Source organism: Meriones unguiculatus, chromosome 17 (genome assembly GCF_030254825.1).
Source record: "Meriones unguiculatus strain TT.TT164.6M chromosome 17, Bangor_MerUng_6.1, whole genome shotgun sequence".
Lineage (NCBI taxonomy): Eukaryota > Metazoa > Chordata > Mammalia > Rodentia > Muridae > Meriones > Meriones unguiculatus.
This window is the reverse complement of record NC_083364.1, coordinates 24280272-24293078: the sequence shown is the minus strand read 5'-3', so window position 1 is coordinate 24293078 and position 12807 is coordinate 24280272. Positions and strand designations below refer to the sequence as shown.

At 40.0% G+C, this 12807-nt stretch overlaps 1 gene segment (V, D, J or C); it reads left to right on the top strand.

Moving 5' to 3' along the window:
- LOC110540899 (immunoglobulin lambda-1 light chain-like) overlaps positions 1-12807 on the top strand; it is a 592635-nt gene that overhangs the window by 32347 nt on the left and 547481 nt on the right.

Sequence of the window (12807 nt, the reverse complement as noted above, 5' to 3'; positions counted from 1 at the left end):
ATTTCAGCCAATATACTAAAACTAAACACTATCCTAAATTCATTGTGGCCACAATGGTATAAAATTAGGAATCAAGAGCAAAAGAAGGGGCTGCAGTGATGGCTCAGTGGTTAAGAGCACTGGCTTCTCTTCCAAAGGACACAGGTTCATTTCCCAGTGCCCACATGTCAGCTCACAACTGTCTGTAACTCTATTTCCAGGGGATCTGACACCCTCACAGACATACATGCACTCAAAACACCAATACATATAAAATATAAATTAATAAAAAAATCAAAAGAACTTATAGAAAATACTCAAACTCAGGAAGATTACAGAAAAAGTACTGAACTATAGGCCATTCAAGGAAGAAAATAAAAAGGGGAATTTTAAAGAATCCCTGGAAGTGAAAGGAGGCAGGGACAATGAAGGAAGTTTTGAGAAGGATGGATGTTTATAGAGCTAAGCACCTAAATTAAAATCATTCTTTTATTTTCATAATATTTCAGATTATAATTATATCATTTCTCCCTTCCTTTTTCTCACCCCAAGTCCTCCATTCGATGCCACCTTATTCTTTTTAAAGCTAGTGTCCTCTCTTTTCATTAGTTGTTGTTACACAAATATATGTATAAGTAGATATCAATATAAATAGATAGATAGATAGATAGATAGACAGACATAGAAAGATGTTTCAAAATGCATAAGTGCAACTTTTTCAGTCTGTATAATGTTGCATGCAGTATATAATATTTTAAAAGATAAGTAAAAAATGTTGAGATACCAAAGTTTTTAAACCTATATAAAATTAAAAACACATTAACATTGTAACTTAATGCCTTCACAGAGAAATAACCTAATAAATTCAAAAATAGTAGATAGGATACAATAAAATCCTGGCCTGAATTAATAAAATACAAAAAAAATTTATAAAGGCTTGTGCAAACAAAGAGCTAGTCTTTAAAAAGATAAGCAGTGGTGACAAATTCTTGTCAGTTTAGGAAAAAGAAAGAAAGAAAAGTTAAATTAATAAAACAGAGGCACTAGAACCAGGACTATTGCATTCAGGTAATCATAAGAACATACCTTAAAACCTATATTACAACAATCTAGAATTTAAAATATGAATAGGAATTTTTCTACTTCCAAAAAACATATGAAAAGATAACCAATATAAAATAAAAGTTTAAAGACTTTAACTAGCAATAAAATCAAAGGAAACCAATTAAAAGTCTCTCAGTTTAAAAAGGTAGCAGGTGGGAGGCATGGTGGCTTGAGCAGCAGGTGAGAGCTTGCTTTTTGAACTGTAAACACAAAACAGAGAGAGCAAAGTGGAAGTGGAATGGATACTCAGGTTCTCAAAGCCCACTGCCAGTGACAACACTCTCCATCAACACCACAGAGCTTAAACCACAACCACTGTCACAAACAGAGGACTAAGTCCTCAAATGCCCAAGGTTTCGGAGGGCATTTACTAGCCAAACCACCACATTTCACTTCCTGACTCCAAATAGGCTCACGGTTATATCATAATGCATAATTCACTGTTTAAAACTTCAAAACTCCCTGTAGTCTTTTATAGACGCACTACTATTGAAAATGGCGAAATTCAAAGTCTCTTCTGAGACTTAAAGTGTCTTAAATAGGATTTCTGCTTCTGTCATAAAATAGCACAACTAAAAGTAACTTTGGAAAGAGAGGGTTTATTTCATCTTACATGTTCTAAACATAGTCTCCCATGAAGATAAGTGAGGGTAAGAACTTAAAGCAGGAACCTAGAGGCAGAAACTGAAACTGAAGCCATGGAAGAAATGTGGAAGAAACATGCACACTGGCTGGAATCTCATCACTAGCTCAGGCTGCTTTCTCTTATACTCCAGGACCACCTGCCCTTGGGTGGCTCCACCCACAGTGATCTGGGTTCTCCCATATGAACCATAAATCAAGAAAATGCACAAAGTCTTGGCCACTGGCCAATCTGATAGGACATTTTTTTTTCAGTTGAGGTTTGATCTTTGAAAATAACTCTAGCTTTTGTCAACTAGACATAAAAATAGCCACCATTCTTGGTGATCACTTAATTGTAATTAATGCATTGTAAAATTTAAAAAATAAACTACATATTTCGTCCAGTAATGGCAGATAAAATACATTGTCATCCACAAAATAACCAGTAGGGGAATGCTGAGAAATTATTAGACTAAGGCAAGGAAAATCTGGTGGGAAAAAAAACAAAAAACAAAAAAACAAAACTTCAAGTTCAGTAGCTCCAAGCCTATTATCAAGTGGCATATCTGCCTCTCTTACCTCAGCTTTGCTGCCTGTAACTTGCATCTCTGTTGGGTTGGTTTCACTCACTGTGTGCAGTTCTCTGTAGGAGATATCATGGCTCTGGCATTTCCAACATCTTGGTATCTCCAGTATAACCTAGGCTTCACTTTGAAAGGTTCACTATTAGACCTCTCTTACTGTATGAGAGCCTTCACACAGGGAGTTCCCTGCCATATGCTGCCTAACCTCATGATCTCAAGCCATGAAGGAAGACTCCAGGACCTTTTTACTTGTTAATCATTAAATAAAGATAGCATTGTATGGATGAGACTGCCAAGTTTGGCCTACAGCTTAGGATAGATACGGGACCCCCTGAAGTGCTTATTAGCAGCTTTTGTTTGCAGTTGCTTTGTAGGAACTTAGCTGGGTGGGAAATGTTTGGGAAAGAAAACATCATTTCTCATTCATATGTTGCATTTTAATTTACGTGAGAACATAACTTTCTTTCCCCAGTTGTTTAGCTTTACCTAATGGAGCCATTTCTTCTCCCCCAATGTTGATCATGGGGACTCTCCTTACTGATGCTAGGGGCCTTATATCTTTTAGCACAAATTTTAGCTGTAAAATTACATAGACCAGTGTCTTTTTCCTCCAACTGTATAATCCCCACAACTCTTTCCTTTTTCTTTCATTGTAGACCTGAAGAAGATTTATTGCTCGTAAACACACAACGGAGAAAATATTAAGCTCCCTTGAAATATCTTTAAAGAAATTAGCACATTATTTTTCAGTTTAACCTTAGAAAGCTCTTAGGGCAAGGACATAAAGCACCAGCCACATTTTTTGCCAAAATTTCACAGTGATTGTTTCTAGCCCAATTACTAAAGTTGTAACCCATTGAAACTTCTTGAGCCAGGCTTCCAAAGCTCTTAGTAGTACTGTCTTCCAAACTTGTTCCTGGAGGAGCCACCAATCTCCACTCAACACATTCAAAAACTTTTCTAGTCCAAAGTTCCAAAGACATATACATTCTTGAAAAAAAATAAAACAGAAGAAAGCAAGAGAAAAAGAGACAGAAAGAGAAGGGGGGAGAGAGAGAAACAAACAAACAAGGAAAACACTCTGTGTCATAAGAAACCTTACACACTGAGCAAACACATGGATCCTTCACATTATTTCCAATGAGATGAAATATACTAGAATGATATAGACAGTTATTATAACTATAAAATACATAATAAAATATAGGAGAAACCTAAGTAAAATGAGCATTAAAATACATAATTTGAGTGAGTATATACTGTGTGTGTCTTTCTGCTTCTGGGATAGCTCACTCAGGATGATGTTTTCCAGTTCCCACCATTTGTCTGAAAATTTCATGATTTCCTTGTTTTTTATTGCTGAGTAATATTCCATTGTGTAGATGTACCACAATTTCTGTATCCATTCTTCAACTGATGGATATCTGGGCTGTTTCCAGATTCTGGCTATTATGAATAAAGCTGCTACAAACATGGTTGGGCTAATATCGTTATTGTCTACTTGAACCTCTTTTGGATATATGTCTAGGAGTGCTATAGCTAGATCTTGAGGAAGCGTTATTTCTAGTTGTCTGAGAAAGCACAGATTGATTTCCAGAGTGGTTGTACAAGTTTACATTCCCACTGGCAGTGGAGGAGGGTTCCCCTTTCTCCACAACCTCTCCAGCATGTGTTGTCACTTGAGTTTTTGATCTTAGCCATTCTGATGGGTGTGAGGTGAAATCTCAGGTCTGTACACCTAAAGAAGCTAATCAAGAGGGAGGACTCTGGCTAAAATGCTCAATCCCCATTATGAAAGGCAAAAAGGAGGGACATCAGAAGAAAGAGAAAAGAGGGAACAAGTTAAGAGACTGCCACAGAGGGCCTCTGAAAGGCTCTGTTCTGCAGACTATCAAAGCAGATGCTGAGACTTATGGCCAACTTTTGGGCATACTGCAGGCAATCTTATGAAAGAAGTGGGAAATAGTAAAATCTGGAGAGGACAGGAGTTCCACAAGGAGAGCAACAGAACCAAAAAATCTGAGCACAAGGATCTTTCCTGAGACTGATGCTCCAACCAAGTACCATGAATGGAGATAACCTAGAACCCCTGCACAGATGTAGCCATGGCAGTCTTTTGGAAGGAGGGAAGGATAGAAAGTGTCCAAGTGGGTTCCATAGTAATGGGTACAGGGACTATCTCTGACATGAACTTATTGGCCTGATCTTTGATCACCTCCCCTGAGGGGAGAGCAGCCTTACCAGGCCACAGAGGAAGAAAATGCAGCCACTCCTGACGATATCTAATAGACCAGGATCAGAAGGAAGGAAAGGAAGACCTCACCTATCAGTGGTCTTGGGAAGGGGCATGTGTGGAGAAAGGGGAGGAAGGGAAGATTGGGAGGGGAGGTGGGAGGGAGCTACAGTGGGGATACAAAGTGAATAAAGTGTAATTAATAAAAATTTTAAAAATGCAGACTTTGATGTGACAAAATGGCTTATTTTTTAATTTTTATTTTCAGTTTTTTAATTTACTCATTTTATATACAGATTATACCTTCTATTTCCTCCTGGTCCCACTCAGCCCTCTTCTTGCCCACTAATCCTTTTCTGAAGCCCAAAGAAGGGGGGGAGGAATTCTACTCCCTTGCCATCTGATCCTAGCTTATATTTCATTAGAACAGCATGGATCTTCTTCCTCTAGGGCCTGGCAGGGCCACATACCAGAGGAAATTGATCAAAGAGCAGGGTACCAAGATCATGAAAAAGGCACCCCATGCTCTCTTTTCTTGGGAACCCACATGGATACTGAACTACCTATCAGCTACATCTGAGCAGGGGTTCTAGGTCCTCTCTATGCATCTTCCTTCATTGGTGCATTAGTCTCTGCAGGGCCCCCATGGACTCAGATATTTTTAGTTTTGATGAACTCATTGAAGAGCTCCTTTCCCCTCCTAGACTTTCTATCCATCCCTCCTTCCATAAGACTGTCTGTGCTCTGCCCAAAGTTTGGCCTCATAAAATGAGTTTGGTAATATTTTTTCTGTTTCTATTTTGTGAAATCGTTTGAAGAATATTGGCATTAGCTCTTCTTTGAATGTCTGGTAGAATTCTGCACTCAAACCATCTGGCCCTGGGCTCTTTTTAATAGGAAATTTTGATGGTCTAATTCCTTAGGGGGACATGGGACTATTTATTTCCCTGATATTGATTCTGCTATGGTAAGTAGAATCAATTAAGAAAATTGTCCATTTCATGGATTCGGTTTGCCAGTATTTTGTTGAGTAGTTTTGCATCAGTGTTCATAAGAGAGGTCGACCTGAAATTCTCTTTCTCTGTTTGGTCTTTGTGATGTTTAGTAATCTATCCATTCTTCTTTGGTGTGTCTGCTTCTTTTTTCCTAGGGATTACAGGTGAGCCATTAATTTGTTTGTATGAGATGTTTCAAATTGCTTTATAAAGGTGCCTAGTGCTATGAACTTTCCTCTGAGAACTGCTTTTATTGTGTCACACGAGCTTGAGTATGTTGTGCCTTCATTTTTCTTGAATTCTAGGAAGTCTTTTATTTATTCATTTATTTCTTCCCTGACCCAACTGTCATTGAGTAGACAGTTTCCATGCATGTGCAGGCTGTTTGCTATTTCTGCTGATGAGTTCCAGCTTTAATCCATGGTGGAATGATAGGATACCAAGGATTATTCCAGTCTTCTTGTACCTGTTGAAGCTTGCTCTGTGGCCAAGTATATAGGCTATATTGGAGAAGGCTCCTTGAGGTGCTGAGAAGGAGGCACATTCTTTTGTGTGGGGGTGAAAAGTTCTGTAGATATCTATAAGGTCCATTTGATTTGTGGCATCTATTAGTGTAATTGTTTCTTGGTTTAGTTTAGATTGTGTCTGAACCTTTAGGTCCATTCAGTTATAAAATATTGTATCAGCTGATAATCAAGATGCTCTACTCTTTGCTATCCTGACCAGCAAATTCACAATGGCCACCTTGTAAACTTCCAGAGGCAGCACATCAGGGCTTCACCTGTATGTGGTGGCTCCTGTGCTGTGTCCTGTGCTCAAGGACACAATAAGGACATTTGTTCAACCATGTTTGTAGCAGCTTTATTTGTAATAGCCAGAAACTGGAAACAACCCAAATGCTCCTCAACTGAAGAACGAATATAGAAATTGTGGTACATCTACACAATGGAATATTACTCAGCAATGAAAAACAAGGAAATCATGAAATTTGCAGGTAAATGGTGGGACCTGGAAAGGATCATCCTGAGTGGGCTATCCCAGAAGCAGAAAGACATACACGGTATATACTGGTATATACTCACTTATATAGACATATAATATAATACAAACCTACTAAAATCTGTACACCTAAAGAAACTAATCAAGAGGAAAGACTCTGGCTAAAATGCTCAATCCCCATCATGAAAGGCAAAGAGGATGGACATCAGAAGAAGAAGAAAAGAGGAAACAAGTTAGGAACCTCCCACAGAGGGCCTCTGAAAGGCTCTGCCTTGCAGACTATCAAAGCAGATGCTGAGACTTATGGCCAAGTGTTGGGCAGAGTGCATGGAATCTCATGAAAGAAGTGGGAAATAGTAAGATCTGTAGAGGACAGGAGCTCCATAAGGAGAGCAATAGAACCAAAAAACTTGAGCACAGGGGTCTCTCCAGAGACTCATACTCCATCCAAGTACCATGCATGGAGATAACCTAGAACCTCTGCACAGATGTAGCCCATGGCAGTTCAGTGTCCAAGTGTGTCCCATATTAATGGGAACAGGGGCTGCCTCTGACATGAGGTGATTGGCCTGCTCTTTGATCACCTCCCCCATGAGAGGGGAGACCCTTACCAGGCCACAGACGAAGACAAAGCAACCACTCTTGATGAGATCTGATAGACTAGGATCAGAAGGAATGAGAGGAAGACCTTCCCTATCAGGAGGCTTGGGGAGGGGCATGTGTGGAGAAGGGGGGGAAGTGGGATTAGGATTGGTGGAGGGTGGAGTTTATGGGGGGATACCATGATGGGTGTGGCTCAGGAGGCAGATCCCTGAGGACTTCATGTTGTTATGGAGCATAGCTCTGCTTGTTGCCTTTGTGGTCACCTCATCCCTCATAACATATGAGTTGCATGAGAACTCTAAGGGGACTTCCAGCCCCTCATTCAGAAGTACACTGGCACTCACAATAATAATACTTGATCTCTTTCAGACATTGCTACTGGAGCAAATTAATGATTCTACCACCACTCTTGAAAAGAACTTAAAGATGTAGAGTGTTAGTAATGACCATTACCATCAGAAAGAATTTGGAAAAATAGATAGTTTAGCAAGGTTATGTAAACATGTTTTTGCAAGTTGCAAAATCTTAGGAAACAATTCGAATTTCAGAAAATTACACTTGTGATAAGTGAACTAGGGGCCTTTTGAGGTTGGCAAGCAAGAACAATACCCCAGATGTCCCTCAATGGAGGAATGGGTAAAGAAGTTGTGGTACATTTACACAATGGAATGCTACTCAGCAATTAAAAACAAGAAAATCATGAAATTTTTAGCCAAATGGTGGGATCTAGAAAAGATCATACTGAGTGAGGAATCTCTGAACAGAAAGACACACAAGGTATATACTCACTTATAAATGAATATTAGACTTATAATATAGATAAACATACTAAAATCTGCACACCTAAAGAAGCTAAGCAAGAATATAGTGCCTCTCCTCATCTTTTTTGATTAATTTTGATTGAAAGTTTATTTTATTATATATTAGGACTTTTCTGAAACTGATACTCCAGCGAAGGACCACTCATGGAGATGGCCTGGAACCCCTGCACAGAGGCAGCCTATGGCAGTTCAGTATCCAATTGGCCTCCATAATAATGGGGACAGAGACTGCCTCTGACATGCACTGATTGGCCTGCTCTTTGATCACCTCCCCCTGATGGGGGTGCAGCCTTACCAGGCCACAGAAGAAGACAATGTAGCCACTCCTGATGAGACCTGATAGACTAGGATCAGAGGGAAGGGGAGGAAGACCTCCCTTTTCAGTGAACTGGGAGAGGGACACAGATGGGGGATAGGGATGGTGGATAGGGAGGGGAGAAGGGAGGAAGATACAGGGGGATACAAAGTGAATAAACTGTAATTAATAAAAATAAAAATAACTGAAAAAAAAGATATTAGGATAGCTACCCCAGCTTGTTTTCTGGATCCATTTGCTTGAAAAATATTTTCCAGCCCTTTACTCTGAGGTAGTATTTATCTTTTTTGCATAGGTGTGTTCCTTGGATGCAATAGAATGTTGGATCTTGTTTCCACAACGGTTCTGTTAGTCTGTATCTCTTTAATGGAGAGTTGAGTCCATTGATGTTGATAGATACTAGTGACCAATGAATGTTACTTTCTTTTGATGTGGGGTTGGTGGTGTTTCTGTGTTTCATTGCTTGTATCTTTTGATTTCTTGTTGTGTAGTTATCTATGTCCTATGTTTCCTTGGATGTAGTTGTTTCGTTGTGTTGAATTTCCCTTCTAGTAACTTCTGTAGGGCTAGGTTACTGTGTAGATATTGTGTTGTAGGCGGTTATTAAAATTTACTATGGGTTTAGTTTCGGGTAACACTGCTGTTAATCCTCAGCAGATGTATAACCAAATCACCACACAGAGACTGGGTTTTTAGTTAACCTAGAACACAATGCTGGGCAATATTTACTCTCTCCTAAACCTCCAAGCCCTCAGTTTCCTAACATTTAGATTTCCCACATTATACTTGCTTTTTGTGAAATCTTAGGTCTGGTTCATGCTCCAAGTCCTCCAAGCTCTCTCCTCCTGCTCTGCTCTCCTAGTGCGCCTCCTCCTTCCTCTGCCTCCTCCCGCTCTGCCTCCTCGCACTCCTCCCACCCTTTCCTGTTCTCTAGCTCCTCCCCTCTTTCCTGTCCTCTGGCTCCTCTCATTGCACAACATTGTATCTAGTTGCTTTATTTGTGTCCTGTTTACACAAGAGTTGAGACAGGATGCTTATAGTGAGTATCACAATGCAATATCCAGATTGAAATCAGAGAGTTGGGGGTGGGGAAATCAGCATTTGAATTAACAAGGGTAAGGCATAAACATTTTAAAAGAACATTATACCAACAATATTGTCTCAATTTGGTTGTGTCATGGAATATTTTGAATTCCCTGTCTATGTTGATTGAAAGTTTTTCTGGGTATAGTAGTCTGGGTTGGCATCTGTGGTCCCTTAAGTTCTGCAAGATTTCTACCCAGGCTCTTCTGGCTTTCATAGTTTCTGTTGAGAAATCTAGTGTGATTCTGATAGGTCTTTCTTTTCTGGTCTAGTTTATTTGGTGTTCTGTAGGCCTCTTGTGTGTTTATGGACATCTCTTTCTTTAAGTTGGGAAAATTTTCTATGATTTTCTTGAAAATATTTTTTGGACCTGAAGGCTGGTATAGTCTTTTTCCTCTACTCTTATTATTCTTACATTTCATCCTTTCATGGCATCCTAGATTTCTTGTATGTTTTGAGTTTGGAGCATTTCTGATTTTACTTTTTCCTTGGGAGAAATAACAATTTCTGCAATGTATCTTCAGCACCTGAGATTCTCTCTTCTAGCTCTTCTTTATGTTGGTGATGCTTACCTTTGTGGTTCTTGATCTTTTCTCTAAGTTCTCCAGCTCCAGGTTTTTCTCTGTTTGTGTTTTCTCTGTTTTCTTAATTCTATTTTCATGTCTTGCACCATTTACTTCATCTATTTTAATGTGGATTCCTGACTTTGTATGATGGCCTCAATTTTGTTGTTTGTTTTCTATATACCACTAATTGTGCCTCTACTTGTGCTTCTATTTGTTTGGCTGTCTTTCCCCGTATTTCTTTGAGCACTTTGTTCATTTCCTCTTATTTTCCTCCATTTGTATGGCTATTTCTTTGAGAGATTTGTTCATTTCCTCCTTATATGTCTCTAATAACTGTATAAGGAAAGCTTTAAAATCATTTTCATGTGTTTCAATTAATTGAAATATACATTGATTTTGGGGGTTGCTGGTGAAGCCATGGTGTCCTGAATTTTGTTGGGTGTGTTTTTACGCCGACCTCTGGCCATCTGCTTATCTGTAACCTTCACTGTTTGTTCCTGCAGTCTGTACATCAGATTGGGTGCATCTTTCTCAGGTGTCTGGAGTATTCTTCAGGAAGATAAGCGAGATTCACTGGTTTGAGAGTGTGCATTGGTATTTCAGCTGTACCTAGGGTAGTTAGGTCCACAGCTGCAGATACACAAGTGCAGGTGAGCTAGTGTGCCTGTTTGCCTGCAATGTACCTTGAAGGACAGAGTGCTAGAGAGTGTAGATTCCTGGAATGTTGGGGGATGTGCAGGCATAGGATGGCATGTTGATACTGGTGATGTTCTTAGGTGAAATGCGCATGCACATATTCTCTGAATACCTCAGTGGCATACGGGCCTGTCATACTGTCATTCTGGTATTCAGATCTGTGTGGGCACCAGGAGTTGTTTTTCTGAACTCCACTGATAAACCCACAGCCCAGGGGCTTCAATATTGAGAAAGCTGTCCAAAAATCACTACGTTGCCCACAGTAGGTGTGTGGGTGGGATGGATCAGATATCTGGCTGCTAGAGTAGAGGGACCCTTGATTGGGGCTCTGTATGTACTCACTTGAAGGCACACTCACTCTCTAGCAGGTCTAATCAGATAGCACAGCTATTTCTCCTTTCCTCTACTCCTAGATTTGGGCCTACCAGGTCAAATGCATGTGTAGGAGCTCCATCAGCTCAGTGGTGCTGCAGCTGCAGAACTTGGAGGCTGGTATAGCAGCCTGCTGGAAATCCAGCCATAGGAACAGAACTGGGAGGCTGCAGGTACAGATGCCTTCTGGGAGGCCCTTGGGAGCCAGGGACCTGTTTGACCCAGGGGAACTGGGTGGCCTGTTCAGCTAGCAGCCTACCACGGAGGGAGGGTGAGGCCTGCCTTCTCTATTTCAGATAACAAGAAAGGAGTTCTGTGCTAGATGCCCTGGGCACTGCAGACATCCATTTAGGAGGGAGGAGGGAGCCCATCAAGGAGAAGTACAGGGGTATGGAATGTTCATCAATTTCAGTCCACAGAGAAGTCCACTGGTGACCTGGGTCCAAATGGTCTTAGCTCACAGGTTGTGCCTTCTCACCCAGGAAGCCTCAATGTTGATGTTCTGGATTCAGCAGCCCCTCCACTAACCAATTTCGGAGTTTCAGATTCTCTGTCCCTCAGATATGGCCTGCACTGGGCTCCACCAGCTTGGATCCCCTGAAGTGCAGATGTTTTAAGTACATCCTTAATATTTTTTGTATTTTCTCATTGTCTGTTGTTATGTCTCCCTTTTCATCTCTAATTTTTTATCTCATTTTGTTTTTTATTTATCCATTTTGCACCCAGTTGTAGCCTCCATCTTTCTCTCCTCCTGTTTCCACTATTCCCCCTCCCCTACACCTAAGAAAAGGTGAACCTCACACATTGAGGCTATCTCCACAGTAGCTGCCTGTGCAGGCTGAAGGCATTAATCCCCTGGTCAGCTGCAGCTTCCTCCACAGTAGTCATTTTCTGGCTGAGTAATGAGTGTGACATGCAGGTAGATTTCAAGTGAAAGCAGGTCATGACTGTGCATCCTGAGCATATCACGGGATGCAACAAATTGATATTAATTCCTCTATGAGAGATATCAAATGGAGATTGCAAGGGCTTTCCTGTAAGACCTCATCAGTCTTTCTAAATAGTCTTTTATTTTCTAGGAATACACATTAGAATGTTTTCTTTTGGAGAAATGATATTTTCCATGACATACCGCCAATTAAACTGTTTAGGTTATAAATTTAGTTACACAAAATGTATTTATTTTTTGGACTGAAATAACCTTAAAATAGAGGTGCTCTGTCCTTGCACCTCTTCCACTTGGGAGCTATATTTGTCTGATAAAGTTTGTTACAATAGCAAAATGGGCCCCATTTCGCAATGAGAAAAAGTCCTGATGTGTAAAAACAGTTTTGTTCCTCTATAGGAATGGACTTGGTACATTATATAGCCCTTCTGACCTGCTACAACTGTGATGTGATGGAAGCCTTTTGTTTTGGAACCCTACACTTTTTTGTCTTTCCCAGGTAGAAGCTTTCTCTTAGTCAGACAGTAAGAGGAGTCTTTACAATCTTAATTGGTTTAGTAAAACTTTCTTCTATGGAATGTTTCAGAAAAAAAGAGGGCTTAATAAAAAATATACTACCCAATGAAAATATTCGAGATTTAATAGGAATATGCTTCTCATGAAGGTAGCTTTGTCACTACACTGATACAGTATGTTGAAACAATATAGTAGATTCACTGATATAGAAAAGTTGATGTGTTCAAATTTTTCTTCAATAATATTACTTTAGGACAGAAGCATAATTTTAAAATATTTGGGAGACTGGAGAGACAGTGCAGCAGATGCATGTACTTTCCTAGCGCCCATCTAAGGTGGCTCATGAATACCTGAAATTCTAGCTCTACAG